Source organism: Lacerta agilis, chromosome 7, assembly GCF_009819535.1.
Source record: "Lacerta agilis isolate rLacAgi1 chromosome 7, rLacAgi1.pri, whole genome shotgun sequence".
In the NCBI taxonomy this organism is placed as follows: Eukaryota; Metazoa; Chordata; class Lepidosauria; order Squamata; family Lacertidae; genus Lacerta; species Lacerta agilis.
In genome coordinates this window covers 47,894,378-47,912,987 of record NC_046318.1, presented here as the reverse complement: position 1 = coordinate 47,912,987, position 18,610 = coordinate 47,894,378, and the positions used below count along the sequence as shown (strand labels likewise).

Here is an 18,610-nt window from a genome sequence, read left to right as displayed (position 1 = left end):
ATGGACAGGGGAAAGATTTATTTTACTTTTCATAATGTGAAACTATTCATGACAGCTATTTCTGCATATGTAAAGGAAAACAGGGAGTGTTTTAAAACAAAACTAATGAGTTTAATTGTTCAGATAAATCTCAGTGTTACATTAAACCAAACATGAAGTCTTTCTACTGCTTTTCCTGTGCTTTTTTTAGATTTCCATTGTACTCTGCACTGAACTTTGGAGAAGCTGACTATACATTCATTAAAAATATGAACTTTCTTCCTATAGAAATGGATTCAGTCTGGAGTCATACTTTGTAAAAAAAAAAATGACATTAAGGAATTACTGAAAATCTTGAACACTGAAGGCAGTGACAGAAGAGACATGGGTATAAAGTAACAACACACTGCTGAGGATTAAGTTACAAATCCAAGCCTTCATGGACTGGGACATGTCATAATGAAGTGTATAGGTTCACAGTTTTAGAGAAGAGATTGTCTTATCATGGGGCAACATGAAGCCACTTCAGGCCACAGATTCAGCTGTGGATGTCATTTTCTGGTTTCCTAATTTTAACTAGTATAACTTTAAGCATAAAAGGAACAGCTACAGAGAGATGGTGTCACTGCTGTCAGGACAGGGCTGTGGGCAAGCAGACAGCTAATAATTCAATTTACCTAACATTTCAACATATGTAGCAAGTGAAAGAGGACCTGACCACAAAGATGGCCTCGTCATATTTCATAAGCCCAATGCACTAGTACTCCAAGGAACTGGACTAATATGAGCATTCTGAATCAACATCTTCACAGGAAACCAACAATGGGTATAAAGGTATTTTGGTGTTCAGCTGCCTTTGTTGGTTATTGGAGAATAATTCTATTCTGTTCTGCTGGCTTATAGCTCTTCTTTGTTCTTGATAGGTGAAAACAATTTTTAAGAATTTGAATAATACTCTAGGAACAAGATATAATCTAACTTCAGAAACATTAAGAAACAAAATTTTCCCAGTAAACTTCCATTTCTCAACCTGTTTATTCATTCAGGGCACAGAATCAGTTTTGTACAACTAACACAGTATCTGGGACTTTTAACAAAATATTGGTATCAAGGAGAAATGCTTCATGCCAAATCAATTTATCTTGCAAACAGATTTGAGTGAGAAAGGATACTGCTTTCAAAATTGTGTTGGATGTTTTTGAAAAGAGTATCATGACAAGAAGGGCTTACAGCCCATTCCTGTGCATGTTTACTTGGAAGTAAGGCCCACTCTGTTCAATGGCCCTTATTTGCTAGAAAGGTATGTTTAGCCTAAGGAAATTTATACACCATGTTACTTGACAGTGGAAAAGAGAAGGTAATATCCAACACAGAGTAGACTGTGTAGAATCAATGGACTTAGTTGGATATCACTCGTTATGAAATACACAGAATTAAATAATTCATTCCATGCTCGTTCTGTGACAAAACATTGTATCAGAAACGTTTAAAAATTGCATTCTTTAAAAAAGTATGCCTTCTTTATTTAAGCCTTTTCCTTTGAAAATATAGGTCTCTAAAAGATATGGAATACAATTCTGAGTATTTCTAGGATACCAAAGTCTCACAACTTCAGTCAAATATTGGCTTTTTTAAAAATAAAAGAATCCTTTGATAACACAATATCACTTTCCTGCAAATGTTTCTGCAACAAAATTAATCTCTGATTTAATAATCCAGGTGTATATAATGACACTTTTATGGTATTTAATAACACAAACTATTTTAAAAAATGACTTTTCACAGATTGATAACAGCAATGAGGAAAGCTTGGAATACAGTGATAGAATAATAGATACTTTTATCAATCTGGGTGTGTGTGTGTATATATAAATACTGTGGTTTCAGAAACTTAACTGCTTTTAAAAAATGAAATGTGTTCAATGTTTTTCACCTCGAAGGTTTCAGGACAAAATTTAAGAACTGTCATGTATTTCAGATACGTACTGATTTTTGAAACCTATAGCATTTACTCTTCTCTGGAATGATGCTTAACATTCAGGCAGCATTCACACTGCAGTTTATTCCTTTTCCTGATGTTTCCCTGTTAGCATCCACATTCTGTTTGAGATTTCACACAATGTAAAAGTCACTTCTAGAAATATAGCTGAATATAGCACGCATTTCCATGTTATTTGCCAACTTAAAAAAAAAATTGGAAGCAAACATAGAAACAAGCACCCTAGTTGTGTGTCATTATGCTATATTTATGAAAGTTGCTTTTATGTCATGTGAGAGCTCAAACAGAATGCAGAAATTAACAGTTAAGGGAACATCAGGAAAACGGAAAACTCCCATGTGAATGCATCCTCAATCAAGAGCAGACTATTGTGAAACTCAGAACATCTTTCACCACTCCGTCTAAGAACAGAATGAAAACCCTGCTGAATCAGGCCAAAGTGCATCTAGTCCAGCATCCTGATCTCACAATTGCCAACCAGATGCCTATGGGAAGCCCATAAGGAGGATTTGAGTGCAACAGTGCTCGTCCCACTTGTGATTCACAGCAAGTGGTATTCAGAAGCATATTGCCTCTAAAACTGGAGGTAGTGCATAGCCATTCTGGCCACATTTTTGGCATCTTTGCATCTTTACACACCAGAGACACCTATGCATTTCTATCATTTACCTTGTGACTTTTCAACCTATTATTTTAAGATAGCTTGTCTTCAAACAGTTGGAAAAGCTGAGAGGCAAATTAAATGAATGAGCTACTGGGAATAATGGATGTAAGCAAATAGGAAAATACAAACAACACCACAGCATTCTAATCAGTTACAGATGTGAAATGATGCAGCACAGATTGCAAAATACAGACTGCCAAAAAAGTTGGCAATTGGACTTAAAGCATTTCCTTACAGAACAGATTCCTATTTCTGACTCTCCAAGACACACCATATATCAGGAAGCTTAGGAGATCAAGCTGGGGTTGGAAGATACGACATTTTCCAAGTTAAGATGGCCAAACAGTGGTACTTTGCCCATAGGCTCCCAAAATCTGGAGCCAGCTCTGCATCTTCAGGAGTATTTCTGTGTGGCCTTTGTAGATGAGATGCCACCCCTACAACTTAATTATCACAGAGTTATACTGAGATGGCAACAAACTTGGAAGTTTGATGTTGTTGTCCTCCATTTATTTCAAGAGACAATGGAGTGTGCCTCTGGGGGTAAAGTTATTTCACCCTGCTGTGGCTGCAGAAAGTGGCAACTTGCATCCACTGTCTCCTGCATTGTTTATGCTGCATTAACTGCACCAAAGTGACATCTCCAGAGGGCAAGGCTGCCCAGGACCTGGGCTGTACAGGTGACAAAAAGAGAGAAAACCCTCTTGCCCTTGCTGATGTGGTCAAAAGGAAAGCAGCGTAATACATTTGGCACCAGCTCAGCTGCAGGAGTTGCTAGGAGGCAGCCTACAAGACACTATCCAACCATCTTAGGGATTCCATTCCAAATTTGTGTATGGTTTACTCCTTAGCCTTTCCTTCTCATGAAGATGTCCAACAAGGCAGCAGGTATGGACTATTCTTTGGGGTTTACTCCCAAACGCTTTCTCACAAATGAGTATAGCCACAATGCAATGGAGATTTAGGAAAACTCTGTTTTCCTTCTCCTACAGGGGCTATCTTCCCAGGTTGATGAGCCTCATCTGCCCCTCATTTCCCTCTACAGCATGTGCAGTAACTGCATCTTGATCACTGGACCCACTATTGGTCTCATCTGCTTAATCCACCAGAGCATGTCTTCACATGCAGGGAAAGTACCTAACACACTGAGGTTTTGAGACCCATTGGCTCACATGGTTTAGCAAGCCAATCGAAGTCATTTCATCTAGCAAATTACTTCCAATCATTGCTTAGATGTAACTTGCATCTACTTAGAGACATATATCAGTACCTTCTTATATAGCCACCAAAAGTAAAACCAACTTATGTTCATCTTGTGGTCTACTAAAACCCCTAGATCCTTTTCACATATACTACTGGCAAGCCAGGTGTCCCCCATCTTATATTTGTGCAGCTGCTTCTTGCTGCCAAAGTGTAGACCCTATTGACATTCATTTTGGTAGTTTGGATCCAGTTCTCCAATCTGTTAAGTTTATCTTGAATCCTGATTCTGGTTCCTGTGACATTAGTTACTCCTCCCAGTTTGGTGTCACCTGAAAATTTGATGAGCATCCTTTCAATTCCCTCATTCAAGTTGTTTATAAAGATGTAGCTAGAATAGCAATGGGCCCAGGCTAAAACCCTTAAGCACCTTTCTACATTCTCAAAAATATTGCAGAAGAGCTGGACTCTTTGATTTAATATTCAAAACATGTGCTTCTAAAGGTGAAATTGACCTTACTTGATACTAAATCAATCCACATCTATGTGTTTATGTAACAATAATCATGACACACATGATTAGGCTCAAAAAAGCAGATGTAGGGATGTCTTCTGTACCACTGAGCTTCAGCCAGTTGGCAAATCCTGCCAGAGGTCAAAACATTCAGTTGTGGTTTGTGACAGCCATATGTTTAACTAGAGGAAAGACTAGTAGTCATTTTAAAAATCACCATGTATACTTTATTATATATAAAATTCTCTTCTGTGCACAAGTCCATACAAAACTGCAAACTCAAATAGTTCCAGGCTATTACTTGCATCTAAACAGTTGAAACATGTAATTGGAAAACTATCAGTCAGAAATAACACTATTATTTATTCATTTCATCTATGAATTCATTTCCGTTTTAAAAAACAACAACACCAAAGCTTTAAATCAGAGATGTAACATTTCAGGAAATGTTGAAGACATTGAAATAACATACTTCAGAGCAAAGACACATTTAAGAAAAGCTGAATGAGCAGCTGTGGCAACAGGGTTTCCCTAACTAATCTTTATTTCTGTTAAAGTACTTACACTGTATATACCCGTCTCTCAACTTTATAGGCATTGTCCACCACTCCTGATCACCCAGGAAAAAGACTCCGGATCTTGAGACTGTTCCAACCAAACAAGCAAAGGACTCAAGGAAACACCTGAAAATAATTTAGCCACTGGTCCCCTTCACTGTTAAGCCAGAAAACAGAACAAAAAAACCTGTGTTCTGTGCAGCTGAATAACTTGAAGTTTGACTACATATCCTATGATCCCCCACTGTGCATTATACTCCTGGGTCCCTCGTCTTGGAACAAGAGCCTGTTATCCACCTTCCCCAATGTTCCCCCCCACCCTTAAGTAAGTCAGCAGAGGATAAATCAGATAAAGAGGTCCAATAAACAATTTAACACTTCTATAATAAGATTTAAACAATTCCAATTTAACCAAAGGTTTAGGTAAAAACTAAACACATTCAAACAGATTAAAAATTGTCTTGGCAACAGTTCCCACCCTGTTTTTTACCTACGACAGCCCACTCACTGTCTCTCACACAAAGAAGGCCCCGCTCCATGCCAACAGACTCTCATAAAATAAAATTCTGAAATAGAGGAAATAAAGAGTTATGCCCTAATACAGCATTGTTTTAAAACTGACCTGTAATTTTAAATATGCACTTGAAAGGGGAATATTTTATTGCAAGACTTGGTTCCTGAGAGGGTAATCCAAAGCCAGCAACAGCCTGAGATTCCTCACATTAGAGATCCACTGAGGGCTCAAAGCCTTAGCACCTATTAACAATTCTCCCAAGAAGAATTGTAGGGAGAAAATGTGACCTGTTACAGTATAATTGGCATATATTTGTAGAATAAAAGGTTTTCTTATTTTTGCTTTTCTTAGGCAAGTTTATTCATCCATACTAGAAAAAGTTGCATCAGTTCTTTTGACTCTGGGAATCAAAGAAAGCAGAGCCAGGCAACAGACGAACATAAATCACAGGTGACAAACAAGCAACAATGTATTCCATACAACCCTTTAAAAGTTGTTCTTCCCACATAAACATTTTACTAATGAAAGACTTTTAGAGTGCTGTGTGAAAACTCTATAAAACTATGCTTTGGGTACTCTGCTTAGGGATTTTTTTTTAATGAAGCAGTTTATAACCTGTTCTAAATATAATTTTAAAAATGAAGATTCCTGCATTGCACTAGATGACCCTTTGCATCCCTTTCAACGTTAAAATTCTATTATCCTAAGACACCCCCTCACCAAGTCAAACTATTACTTTAATTTTCAGTGTGATGGGGGGGGATACAAAAGGGAGCAGTAGTTTAATTCTTAAAGTTGAGCAAAGTGTTTTGCTACTGAGGTCAACACAGGGATGTTTGGAGTCAACCCCCCTCTGCTATTTGAAAATACAGATGTCAACTCTCCAAGGACTTTATTGATGGAGAAGTAGTGGGGTTCAAGCCTCTGTCCTGTAACCTATGATAACTTATCCTAGATATCTACATGTACAGAACCTAGGATTGAGCTACATTCTAGCCATGAAGGTATGATATAGTGACCTTGCTAAGCATACTGGTATGTTGTCTGGTCAATGACTGGAAGGGAGTTCACCAGATAATCACGTGCCAGATATTTAGCCAATAATGCATACATTACAGCCGCAAAGAAGAAAACCCACCACCATGTAATTAATATGTGAGCCAGATGAACCGCACTAGTTTCAGTAACTTAGCCAATGGTATATGCATAGCCAACAGAAGATCAAAAGTAAAATCTTGCCCAAGGCTGCAACAGATTAGCTCCAAAATAGCTCCAAAATACAACAGGCATACATGGCACTTAACATGTTTTAAAATACTTTAGTGCAGTATGTGCACCATCACATAAATAAATCTTTCACTCTGTTATCAGAAAAACTGTACTCTGGGATGCACACCCTGACCCAAATGTGAGACTGTGCACTTCTGAAAGGCTGTGTGCAATGGCCCAATGTACAGACTTAATGGGGAAAACGTTCTACTGAAAAATAGAGCAGATATGTTGAGCACAAAAGGCAAACAGATTTAAGCGAGCTCCCTAAGTAAATCTTTGTCTCCATTATGTAGCTTAAATAACTCACATCCTCAATGGCACTATCAAGAGCTCACATAATGTCTATTCCACACTTGCAAGGAACTGATCCTTCAGTGTAGTAGCACATGCACTTTGAAACTCCCTGCTTCTCTCCCTCCCAAAGAATCAGTTCCTTGCAAGTGTGGAATAGACATCATGTGAACTCTTGATAGAGGCATTGAGGATGTGAGTTATTTAAGCTACACAATGCTTAAGAACTTTTTTTGTTTAAGCCACCCTGCCCGGGCTGACATTTATTTTGAAGTGTAATTTTATTTTATAATCTATGTTTTTCAAACTACTGGTCTGAGCTATTTTTAAGCAAATTCGCCAAAATCTACACTGCTAACATGGGTTGCCATATGTCCAGTTTTCCCCAGACATTTAGCAATTTTCGTCTGGAAACAGTTTCCGAGGGCCAAATCCTGGCTACGTCCATAAAATTCCAGACATAGGTTTTGGTACTTTGTAGAAAAAAAAACCCTGAACAACTTGGGATATGATTACCTGGAAGATCACCAGCTCTCCCACAGACCCACCCAGACAGTATAGCTTCCCCAGGTGGTACCATCTTTTACAGATGGAAAAGAATGAGGGGGGAGCTGAAATGTAGAGGATGTGCCTAGCTAGAACTGAGAGGTCAGCTGATTTAATTATCGGATCCTGCAAGATATAGTTGTTTGTATGATAGTATGACCAGCAAAAAGTATGCACACATCCTCCTAAAAGATAACAATGAATTTATCAGAAAGTCATTTCCAAAATATCTGTTAGCATTACAGTACAGTACATGCTACTTAAGTACCTAAAACATGAAAAGTAAGACTCCAAATTCATTGAAGGAAGGAGAGCAGGAGCAAGAGAAAGTAAATGAGATTTTTCAAGACCAGTCAAAGAAAAAATAGGGTCAGGCTTCCTCACACGATGTCGCAAGGCTTTTAAAGCTTAAATTCAATTATTTGCTGGAGGGAATAGAATTAAAGTACACTATACTGTAACTTTAAAAGTCAAGTAATAGATTCACACAAATTTCAAAATCCATCTACTTCTGAACTTGCTGGTTACCGCAAGTGGCACATCATTTTCCAGTCTATAATGCATTTTGACACTTTTCTGATAAACCTATTACAAGCAAAACACTAATAAAAGTTTAATAACGCTAAATCTTGCCTTAGTACATACACTATGGTCTAGCTTGCAGGCAAGTGTGTGTGTGCGATTCTTAGCCTGAATGTCTAACCGGTGTATCAAAACAAAAGTGCACATCTACATCAATAAATCCTAATGAAAATAAAACTGTGAAAAATGAACATTTTAATGAACCTTTAAGAGCAGTAGTGAATACTCCGCCATCGAGGGATGAATGGATACACTTAAAACTGGGTTTATTACTGAAGAATAGAGATGTATGCAGTGGCAAGCAGGACTGGATCTATGCTTGTGGAATACATATTGCATGAACCTGAATTGCATTCATGTGGAAGGATTGAAACAGAAATTGCTGGCAGGGTGGTGGTAGAAATGGACCCTGTTCTGTTCCACAAGGAAGTACGATGGTGATGACTAGGCATGATTCATCTAGGGCAGCCTTTCCCAATGTTCACAAGATGTTTCAGCCTACAAATCCACTCATCCCTAACTACTGGCTATTCTGGCTGGGGATGATGGGTGCTGCAGTCCAAAATATCTAGACAGCACCTGGTTCAGCAAGGCTAATCTAGATATCAGTGAAGAGTGGGATGGGGCAGATGATGCTTGGCTCCAATCGCATTCAGCAGGATCACCATTTCCCCACTCACATAATCCCCACCCTTTGATCCCAAATAAAACCTCACAAAAATTTGCACACCCTTTACATAATGAAGGACAAAACTTTGGATGATAGAGTACCTTTAGGAATGTAATTTAATGTTGTTGTTTTAGTTAACTGTGAATATGTATTACTTCTTCTGTTTTAAAGGTCAGTGTAAAAGTATTTTAAATAAAATAAAAAAATTGACACTTGCTTAGTCTCTTAGTCAAGGTATTTGCATACATTGCATATGCATCCATTATGCTCAAAGGAGTTCACAATAAAACCATGCCATTCAAAAATAAAAACACACCAACAAAACACCACTAATCAACACTATAAAAGCAATCCAACTGTTTGATAATAATGCATAATAAAACAATATTTCTATTGAAATGAAACAATGGCACATACATATGCAACAAACTGATTTCACATTTAATGTAATTAAAGCTGAAATTCTCCTTAACTCCTTTTACTTGAACTCCAAATTACTCAGAACATGGCTATGGGGAGCCAAGGACACTAGGGCACCGAAGAAGATGCCACAGCCTGTGCCATACATTCAGAGGGACCTATTTATTAAAAAATGTATACTTGGCCTTACCATCCCTAGCAGGGCCCTCATGGTGACAAACAAACATCAAACAAAGAAGAAGAAGAAGAAGAAGAAGAAGAAGAAGAAGAAGAAGAAGAAGAAGAGTTTGGATTTGATATCCCGCTTTATCACTACCCGAAGGAGTCTCAAAGCTGCTAACATTCTCCTTTCCCTTCCTTCCCCACAACAAACACTCTGTGAGGTGAGTGGGGCTGAGAGACTTCAAAGAAGTGTGACTAGCCCAAGGTCACCCAGCTGCTGCATGTGGAGGAGCGGAGACGCGAACCCAGTTCCCCAGATTACGAGTCTAACGCTCTTAACCACTACACCACACTGACTCTCACAGCTAGGTTCAAGGTTAATAGCTTGTGTTAATTCACAAAGCCCTAAACAACTTTGGCATGAAGTATCTTACAGACTGGAATGCGGGTGGCACTGTGGTCTAAACCACTGAGCCTAGGGCTTGCTGATCGGAAGGTCGGCAGTTCGAATCCCCGTGACGGGGTGAGCTCCTGTTGCTCAGTCCCAGCTCCTGCCAACCTAGCAGTTCGAAAGCACGTCAAAGTGCAAGTAGATAAATAGGTACTGCTCCAGCGGGAAGGTAAATAGCGTTTCCGTGAGCTGCTCTGGTTTCGCCAGAAATGGCTTCGTCATGTTGGCCACGTGACCTGGAAAAACTAACGTTGGCTCCCTTAGCCAGTAAAGTAAGATGAGTGCCGCAACCCCAGAGTCTTTCGCGACTGGACTTAACTGTCAGGGGTCCTTTACCTTTTTTATCTTACAGACTGCCTGATCCCTTATGCTCCACCTCAATCTTCTAACTTGATAACCAAGATCTTCTGGTGAATTGTTGTTGTTAGTTATACACACACACACACATATATATAATTAGACCACTTCATAGCATAAAGCCATTGAAGAAGTTTACATGGCGAAACTGGAGCTACCTATGCCCCTGAGGTTTGGTTAGCATCCACTAGGGACCAAATCTTTACCATGGCAGCACCTACTTTGTAGAACTCCCTGCCAGTAGAAATTTGGCAAGGACCATCTCTGCTTCCTTTCAGACATCTTCTGAAAACTGTGCTGTTTACACAGGGCTTTGCAATACAAATTTCACTTTTAACCAACCTGTATTTTTCTGATGTTTTTTATTAGGTTTTTATGTATGTTCTTTCTAATTTTATTAAATTTTCTATGTTGCACACCACCTTAATATACTTACGAAAGTGCAGGTAACATTTTAATAAAACAAAATAAATTTTAAGATGCCCTCCCAAACACTGCCAAAACATGTGAAGGTCACTTAGGTAAAAGCAATAATGTTTACTGCAGTTGTATGAGTGTGGCACATTACCTTTTTTATTAAAAATCACGGGTAACACAAAATCAAAAATAACCTCCAGATAGTCACTTCCCAAAAGCACAAAGGGAAATCACATCTAGGAAGACATACCATATGGCATGGTGCTAGCATGACTGACAGTTGTCATGTCAGGTCCCTGGGTCTCCTTTGGTGACTTTAGATTGTGTCCCTCGTACTGCTTCAAGCTCTTTGGTCACCTATATACTCATAAATCCCTTCATCCCCAATCACCCTTACTGAAATAAAGTACCAGTACTTAAAATGAACAAGGGCAAGAAGTGGCCTGACGAGTATTGCATACCAAAAAATGCAGTCTCGGGCAACGTGAGTCAAGTTTCATAGGAAATAATCTCATGTACATTTCTAAAGTTAGAAATAATAACTTCTGGGAGATTGCTGAATCTGGTATTAAAAATATACTCATTTAAAACAATGTGGACACTCAATGCTTCCTAGCTGCTTGTTTCAGTGTAATCTAATGAATGTTTATTACTGAAGCATGAAACGATGACTTATTATAAGGCATGTTATAAAATGCTTCTGCAACATCTGCTAATTATTTTCTAGCTGCAAATATAAAATTTCTAAATTGTTTTAAAACTCATAATTTCTTAATTTTGCCTAGAGGACAACTGGCAGAATTGATAGTGTGGTGAGAGCCAGTGTGGTGTAGCGGTTAAAAGCAGTGGACTCGTAATCTGGTGAACCGGGTTCGCTTCCCTGCTTCTCCACATGCAGCTGATGGGTAACCATGGGTTAGTCACACTTCTCTGAAGTCTCTCAGTCTCACTCACCTCACAGAGTGTTTATTGTGGGGGAGGAAGGGAAGGAGATTGTTAGCCGCTTTGAGACTCCTTAGGGTAGTGATAAAGCGGGATATCAAATCCAAACTCCTCCTCCTCTTCTTCTTTTCAGTCTTAATACTGTGATATGGGGACAGTGATCTATCTCCATAACCTATGGCTGAAAAACCCGTAACTTTCCATTGCAAATTTCTGCTTTTTGCTTTGTGAACTTTAGAAATCGGAAGCCTCACATGAGTTGAAACATGTTTTGCCACTCTTTCACATTTAAGTTGGTCCTTGTTTATATGTATTTTTCAGGAATATGTATTTGAGGAAAGTGAGCTACAGGGCCAGAGAGCATGTGTTGTAGAAACACCTTGTCACCATGCTGAAGGAACAAAAAAGGCTGGCATGCAGTGTGGTGCTAAGTCACTCATTCTATTACCACAATAACTTTCCCTTGCACAATGGAACATCCCCACTTTCCTCCCTCCACATGCCCCCTAAATCTGTTCATGGGAGGGGAGCAGATTTGAGAAAGTGAGTTCCATTGCACACAATGCTTGTCAATCAAATGCAATACATGTTTATCGTGGTTTATCATTGTGTGTGTGATTCTCAGGCCCAATGTCAGTGGTAATCTTTTGTAATATAGTGCTCTGTGCGAGGCCAACATCTGGTGGCCTAAAATGGACTTTACACCCCCTTAGCTTAGCCCCCTGTGCGAGGGAACCACCCACACCACCCTAAATCCAATGCGGCTTATATGCTTGCTCAGAATGTGAGGTAGTTTTAAAAGTTTCCAATCCCTTCCTCATAATTGGAACGGAGGAAGGAAGGTAGGTGCATAAGCCCAAGGCTTGCCTAAATGTCTTCTCATTAAAACAGAGGTCAGGAGCAGGCCTGACCTCTCTAGCTTGTTCCTGTGGCTCTCCCATCCATCACCCTGCTCTGCACTGCCTTTGGGTGCTCTTTCCTGGCTGGAACAGGCTCCTGAACTACGAAAATGCCTCTTCTTTACCAGAATGAAGGGTGCAGAAGCCTCTAATTTGTCTCTGGTTAGAATGTATCCAATATACAAAGGAAAGGGTCACCATATGTTGCTCCACAAGCTTTGTCTCCGGATCCACCCACCACTGGCAGGCATACTCCATAAGGCTGTCCACGAGGGAATACAGTCCTCAGAGTGAAGAAGATTCTTACAAGGCCATCAAGTCCTAAGAGTGTTCGTTGCCTAGTAATACAGACAAATGTGGGAGCAATGTTCTCATAACCATCTTTGAAACCAGGATCTGGGAGTTGCAGCGGTGTCATTGGCTGGAACAATATTTTAACACACTACGTCAATAAGTATTTCAATTAGTCTATTCCCCCCTCCCATTTTTGCATAGGGGGGAGAAATCCTTATGACAATTTGAAAATTTTCCAGTTGCAGATTCCCCTGCCCCTCACCATACACACTCTAGATGTTCCTTGCAAGTCACCTTTCTGTATAAAATGTAGCAGGTAGAGACATTCTAGCAAAATCTAAGATTATAGAAGTGATTCAAGAAGCACTGGGGTCAATAAGGGATTCAGCTGATGAGAGGGAAGCTCGTATCTTTCAGCATTTAATGCAATCTCTGAGGGACATCAATTTGAGGTGCACCAGCCTTCTTCCATTTTGGTGGCCTCCAGAAAATTCAAATATAAAAAATCCTTTGAAGAATTAGGTTTACAGATTTACTCACGCATTGAAAAGCATGAGAACTGCATCCATGTTAATTTTGACAGTCTGTCAGCAATAAACATGTTCTCCCACCTCCCATATATGCAACATTCACCTCCTCCATTCTCTCACTTACTTGTGTTGCCTCTCAAAACCAAATTAAAGCAGAAACAAAATTTTAAAAAATCCTTCCAGTAGCACCTTAGAGACCAACTAAGTTTGTTATTGGTAAGAGGTTTCGTGTGCATGCACACTTCTTCAGATACACTGAAACAAAAAAGCTCATACCAATAACAAACTTAGTTGGTCTCTAAGGTGCTACTGGAAGGATTTTTTTATTTTGTTTCAACTATGGCAGACCAACACGGCTATCTACCTGTAACTAAATTAAAGCAGATCCATGTAAAACTTGGTGGCCATTGCCCTCATTATGGCCTCAGCTTCAGTGTTCTTCTATTTGCAGAGGATGAAGGTGAAAGACTACGGGGAAGTGTGGGTACATAGGACTAAATTGTAAGCAAGCACAATATGCAAGACTGCAGAGTAGGTTTACTGCCTACATTGTGTGTGGACAGCTTAACTTGCAATTTCCATGTTTTGGAGTGCACCTAAGTAAGCCTTAGCTCTTCTCTTTTAAACAGCTTTTTGATATCCCTGGATATGTGTTGAATATAGTTGTAGTCTTAAGAGAGTCAGAAATATTCTCTAATAGAAGTCAGCAGAATTTTTGGGACATCCAAAGCAAAATCATCAATACAATGGCATTAATACTAGCAAATTATACAAGCCAAATAAGACTGAGGATCCAATATGCATACTTAATTGGGAATCAGCCCCACTTAACTCAATGGGCCTTTACTTCTGAGTAGATATGCAGGGGAAAGAAAGGAGGACTTTGAAAGGGCATACACCAATGCATATCCCTCCCCTCCATCCCCCGGCTGAAGTCAGAGCTATCCTATCTTCCAACTTTGTCTCTGTTATAAAACATACCTGTTTCAAAATCTAGGGCTGATCCAAACATGCTTTCTTTATGAAAAATTCAATAGGACTTACTTATGAGTAGACATGGTTAGGATTACACTACAAGTTACCTCTTCACATTTTACAATTATAAGACAATATGGGTCTAATATGATGAAATGACTATATCTGAGTGACATACACTTCTCTAGTAGCCAGAATTAAATAATTTGTATTGGTGCCTGCCTGCATATGAATACCAGATATGAGAAGACACTAAGAGGCAAATGTGAAAGGGGTTAATATGGTTCCTTCATCAATTTCTAAGTGACTACAACACAGTTGTGGTTGTTACTGGTGGTTTTTTTTCCCTGTTCACAAATTGGCCTTTACTTCTGCTTAGCACTTTAGTGAGACAAAATAACTTATTTAATAAAGTATGTGGAAAAAATACTTTGACCCCAAAAGCAGAATCACTCATCTAACTATTTAAGCTGAAAAAGTGAGAAAATAAACTTATTTCTCCAGATTGCTTTATCAGGCTGGCCGCTAGATGTTTCACAAAAAGGTGGAGGTTGTTACTCCTCCTCCATCTCACACCCTTGTTTTACATCCAGCCTGATGAAGAGTTCTGGTGAGCTCCAAAACTTGGTCACTATTCTGTGAAACTTTGAGTAGTCCTAATGAAAGTATTGCCAGAATGTGGTTTTTGAAGAGGGGAAAAAATATTATGTTCCAACATGCCTTTCTTGGCTTTTTTGTAGCTGAAATAATTTAGTAAAACAGAGGATCCTCAGGGTCTCTTTCCAACACTATGATTTTATGATTCTATTAACATCTCATTAGTTTGTCTAGCCAGAATCACTACACTGTGCTGATCAGTCACCAGATTGTAGGACCCCCTCCCATCCTCCATTTAAGCAAGGCACATATTAAGTCAATTAGTTCTCATGACAGTATTAGGCTAAACCGCAGAATTATACGAGGACAGAAAACAAAACATGCAGTTGGTGTCTGGATTTGGTCGAGGACCCCTGATTTCCCAAAAATCATCTGCTTATCTCATCAGCTACTGTTAAGTCATTTCTGCTTCTAAAAGGGGACCACTCTAATGCACTCTAAATAAATCCCAGCCTTCAGGCAAGGTTTAGCCTTCTATACACAGTATTGTACAGGCACTTTAGTGAAAGACTGCCTCTCTGCCACTGCATGGGGAACTACTACAATAAGTCCATATGTAGAGTTCGGAAGCAGACTGCATTGCCAAACAAGTATTCCCCCTCTAATTAACATTAAGACCAGGCAGGCTGGTAGGGTGTGTAAATGCTATACCTTTGAAGCACATTTTTCTTCTCAAATTCTGGACTGCTGTTTGCTATGGTTTGCTGGGAATTGTAGCTCTCTAAACTACAGTGCCCAAAATTCTATTATTTTCTCTTTTTTTAGGAGGCAGTGCTTAAGGTATACAGGCATACCTCTTACATATTGTGGGTTCTTTTCCAGACCACCACAATAAAGCAAGTTACACACAAATCATTTCTCAGTGCATATATAAGTTATATTAACACTGTACTGAAGTCTATTAAGCCGTGCTCCCCTGACTGCAGGGTCGAGAGGGGGGGAAACCCAGATCCAGCACTAGGCAACTCCACTCCCATGGCCAGAAAGGGGGGGGAGAGCTTCCTTCCCCTGGAAGCAGCCAGACTCCCTACAGCTGCACCCATACCCTCATAAGCAGCAAAATTTGTGAAGCACAAGGAAGTGAATCACAATAAAATGAGGTATGCCTGTAGTGTGTATGCAGTCATCATCACAGCAGGTAGAAATTATCATCCCAACAATCTTAAAACACTTCAGGTTCTTATGATTGTGAGAAATATTAACCAGTTCTGGAAGTGCATTTAGACAGCCAACATACAGGACCTGTTTCCTCACATGCTGCAAGGTAACCTTCTGAGTACAATACCTGGTTGAAAGATGGATTATATATTCCACTTTTTTGCTATGAACTGATTTAAATAATTATTCTCTTTATTCCAACAAGATCAGCAGATATAGCACTATACAGAGTAACATAAGGAAAGTGCACATCGATCACTACCCCAAGGAGCTTATGACAATCCATGTTCCCAAGGATGTACAGCTAAAATATCTTGCTACAATATGCTGAAACTACATTTAATTGTATCTACTAAGAATGGCTGTCACCAAATACCAAAAGTTGGAAGCACGGGCCAGAATAAAGTGCATCAAACAGGGGAGCTTTATGGTTGGTTGGTTTTTTTTTTTTAAAAAAAAAAATCAAACTAATGGGCAGCGTCCCAGATACAAACCTGCCAATTTCATTTTAGTTTAGTTTTCTGAAACATACATCAAGATCTGGTTGCATGCAATCCCACTCCTTACCATAATATGTGACAAAGTTCATTTATGCAAGTCAAACCAAAAGAAAAGCCTTCTCTGCCTCCACGCCTCCCCCCACATGCACCTTCGATAGCTGCACATGCTGATCTTAATGTGCTCACTTGGAACAGATCAAGCTAGTAGACAAATGCCCACAATTGCCTATAAATCTGTTTAATGGCTCTTACTCTGCAAATCTTTGAGGGTAAAGCAGAATGCAAAAAGCAAGGGCAATGTGGAAAAGATTGCAGTTTGCAGTCTCAAGGAAGAGAGAATAGCCGGCTGGCTCCATTCACTAATTGTGCTGAGAGGGAGAAGTAGAGATCTCAGTGGTTTCAATGTGGCAGGCTTGCCACAACTGATGAGTTTCAAGATAATAATGATTACAGTTCCACAGGCCTTAGAAGATGTTTCAAACACGCGCACACACACACACACACACACACACAACTTAATATTCTAATAATAGTCTACTCAGACTCCTACTCTGCTATTAACACACTAAACTGAAATCATACAGGATGCAGCGACCATTTTTGTGACAGATTTCCATCTACACAGTGACCCTCACAAGGGTAAGTATTTCCAGAAGCAAGAAACAGACCACACACAGCACAGCACATGGGCTGCATATAAAAAGATATTTGAGAAGAGCACCAATAACAACAACAACACACTATGTATCCAAGACAAATCAAGAGACGCACAGCTGAAATGTAAGAACTGCTGGACGTACGTGCCTTTTGCTTTACAAAAGACATGGCATTTACCTGGGGAACTAATGGCAAAACGGCAGGCAGGCACATTTGCGCTGTTAGTTCTGTTGTGCTCACGGACCCCACACTGGGTCTCAAAGGTATGTCAGCACTGAAACAGAAGCATCTCCAGTGCTTTTTCAGAGCTGGACAGATGGTGTACTGCAACAGAGCTTCTTGCAAATGAAAGCACACTAGGAACACCCATCCAAAATGTAGAACTGCATTTAGTACAGCGACCATGTCCTCTTCCCCCTTCCAGGTCCCAACAGAGAGTAACAGCGGCAATATCATCTTAATATTTTTTTATTTTAAAAATGCCACACCAGAGGCAGCCTTTTCCTGGCGAGCATCACCACCACAAAAAAACCCACAAAAAACAACAACCCACCACTTACTTGCTGACATGCTTGCTCTCACTGGAACGCCGGACTTTCAACTCCCCGAACCGCCTCTGGAAACTTGTTTTCCAAATATTCCCAAACCACGCTGTTAAGAGAAGCGCCGCCGTGGCAAGGCGCTAGCCCGCTGACTTCCGACCGCGGCGCCCATTGCTTAAGAGTCGCAACTTGCACTCCGGGGGTTTCGAAGCGCTCGGCTCTGTGGAAGTCACTGTGGAGAGCTCCAGACTGGGGAGGGAAGGGAATCTGCGATCCCTGCTTGCATCTGCGGGGGGAGAGAGCAGAGCAGCTACTTCGCGGCGTCCATCCGAAAGGGAAGGGAGGTGGGGGCGAGCCAAGAGGTAGCGGCAGCCGCGATCGCCCTTTCAGCAGCAGCAGCAGCGAGGCGAGAGCCGCTCTAGAGACGCTAGCAGCAGCGGAGGCGGCGGCGCTTCCTGGCGATGGGTGTGCGGGATGGAGGCGCCGTCCATGCCTGCGGGTGTCGACCTGTAAAGCCAAGCGCCGGGCAGCTCCGCGGATCTCCCGCCTGGCGTCCTTCCTCCCTCGCTCTCGGGAACGGGAACCTGGGCGCTCGCCAGCGTATGGCTTAGAAATGCCTCAGCCTCTGCAGGTGGAGCAGGCGCTCCGAAGGACGACCCGGAAAGCGCGGGGCCCTTTCCCAACCGACCCCTACTGGGGAAAAGAGAGAGGAGGAGGAAGATGAGGCGGCGGCGGCGGCGGCGGCGGGACGCCGGGAAGGAAGTTTTCAAGCGCGCTGCCGGTTAGCAAAGTGGGCGCCATCCATCGGAAAGCAGAGGCTTCCCTGAAGAGGAAATTAATTTGCTGGGGCAAATTAAGGTC

The 18,610-nt window shown here is 40.6% G+C and overlaps 1 protein-coding gene across 2 annotated transcripts in view; it reads right to left on the bottom strand.

Moving 5' to 3' along the window:
* SNTG1 (syntrophin gamma 1) overlaps positions 1–18,135 on the bottom strand; it is a 208,556-nt gene extending 190,421 nt beyond the window's left edge. The window contains exon 1 of one of the 2 annotated variants that reach the window (XM_033155183.1): positions 17,768–18,135. The gene's annotated coding sequence lies outside the window, so the exon portion shown is untranslated. The remainder of the gene's footprint in view (positions 1–17,767) is intronic. The other variant, XM_033155182.1, reaches the window with a different exon arrangement.
* Positions 18,136–18,610: the final 475 nt, after the last annotated feature.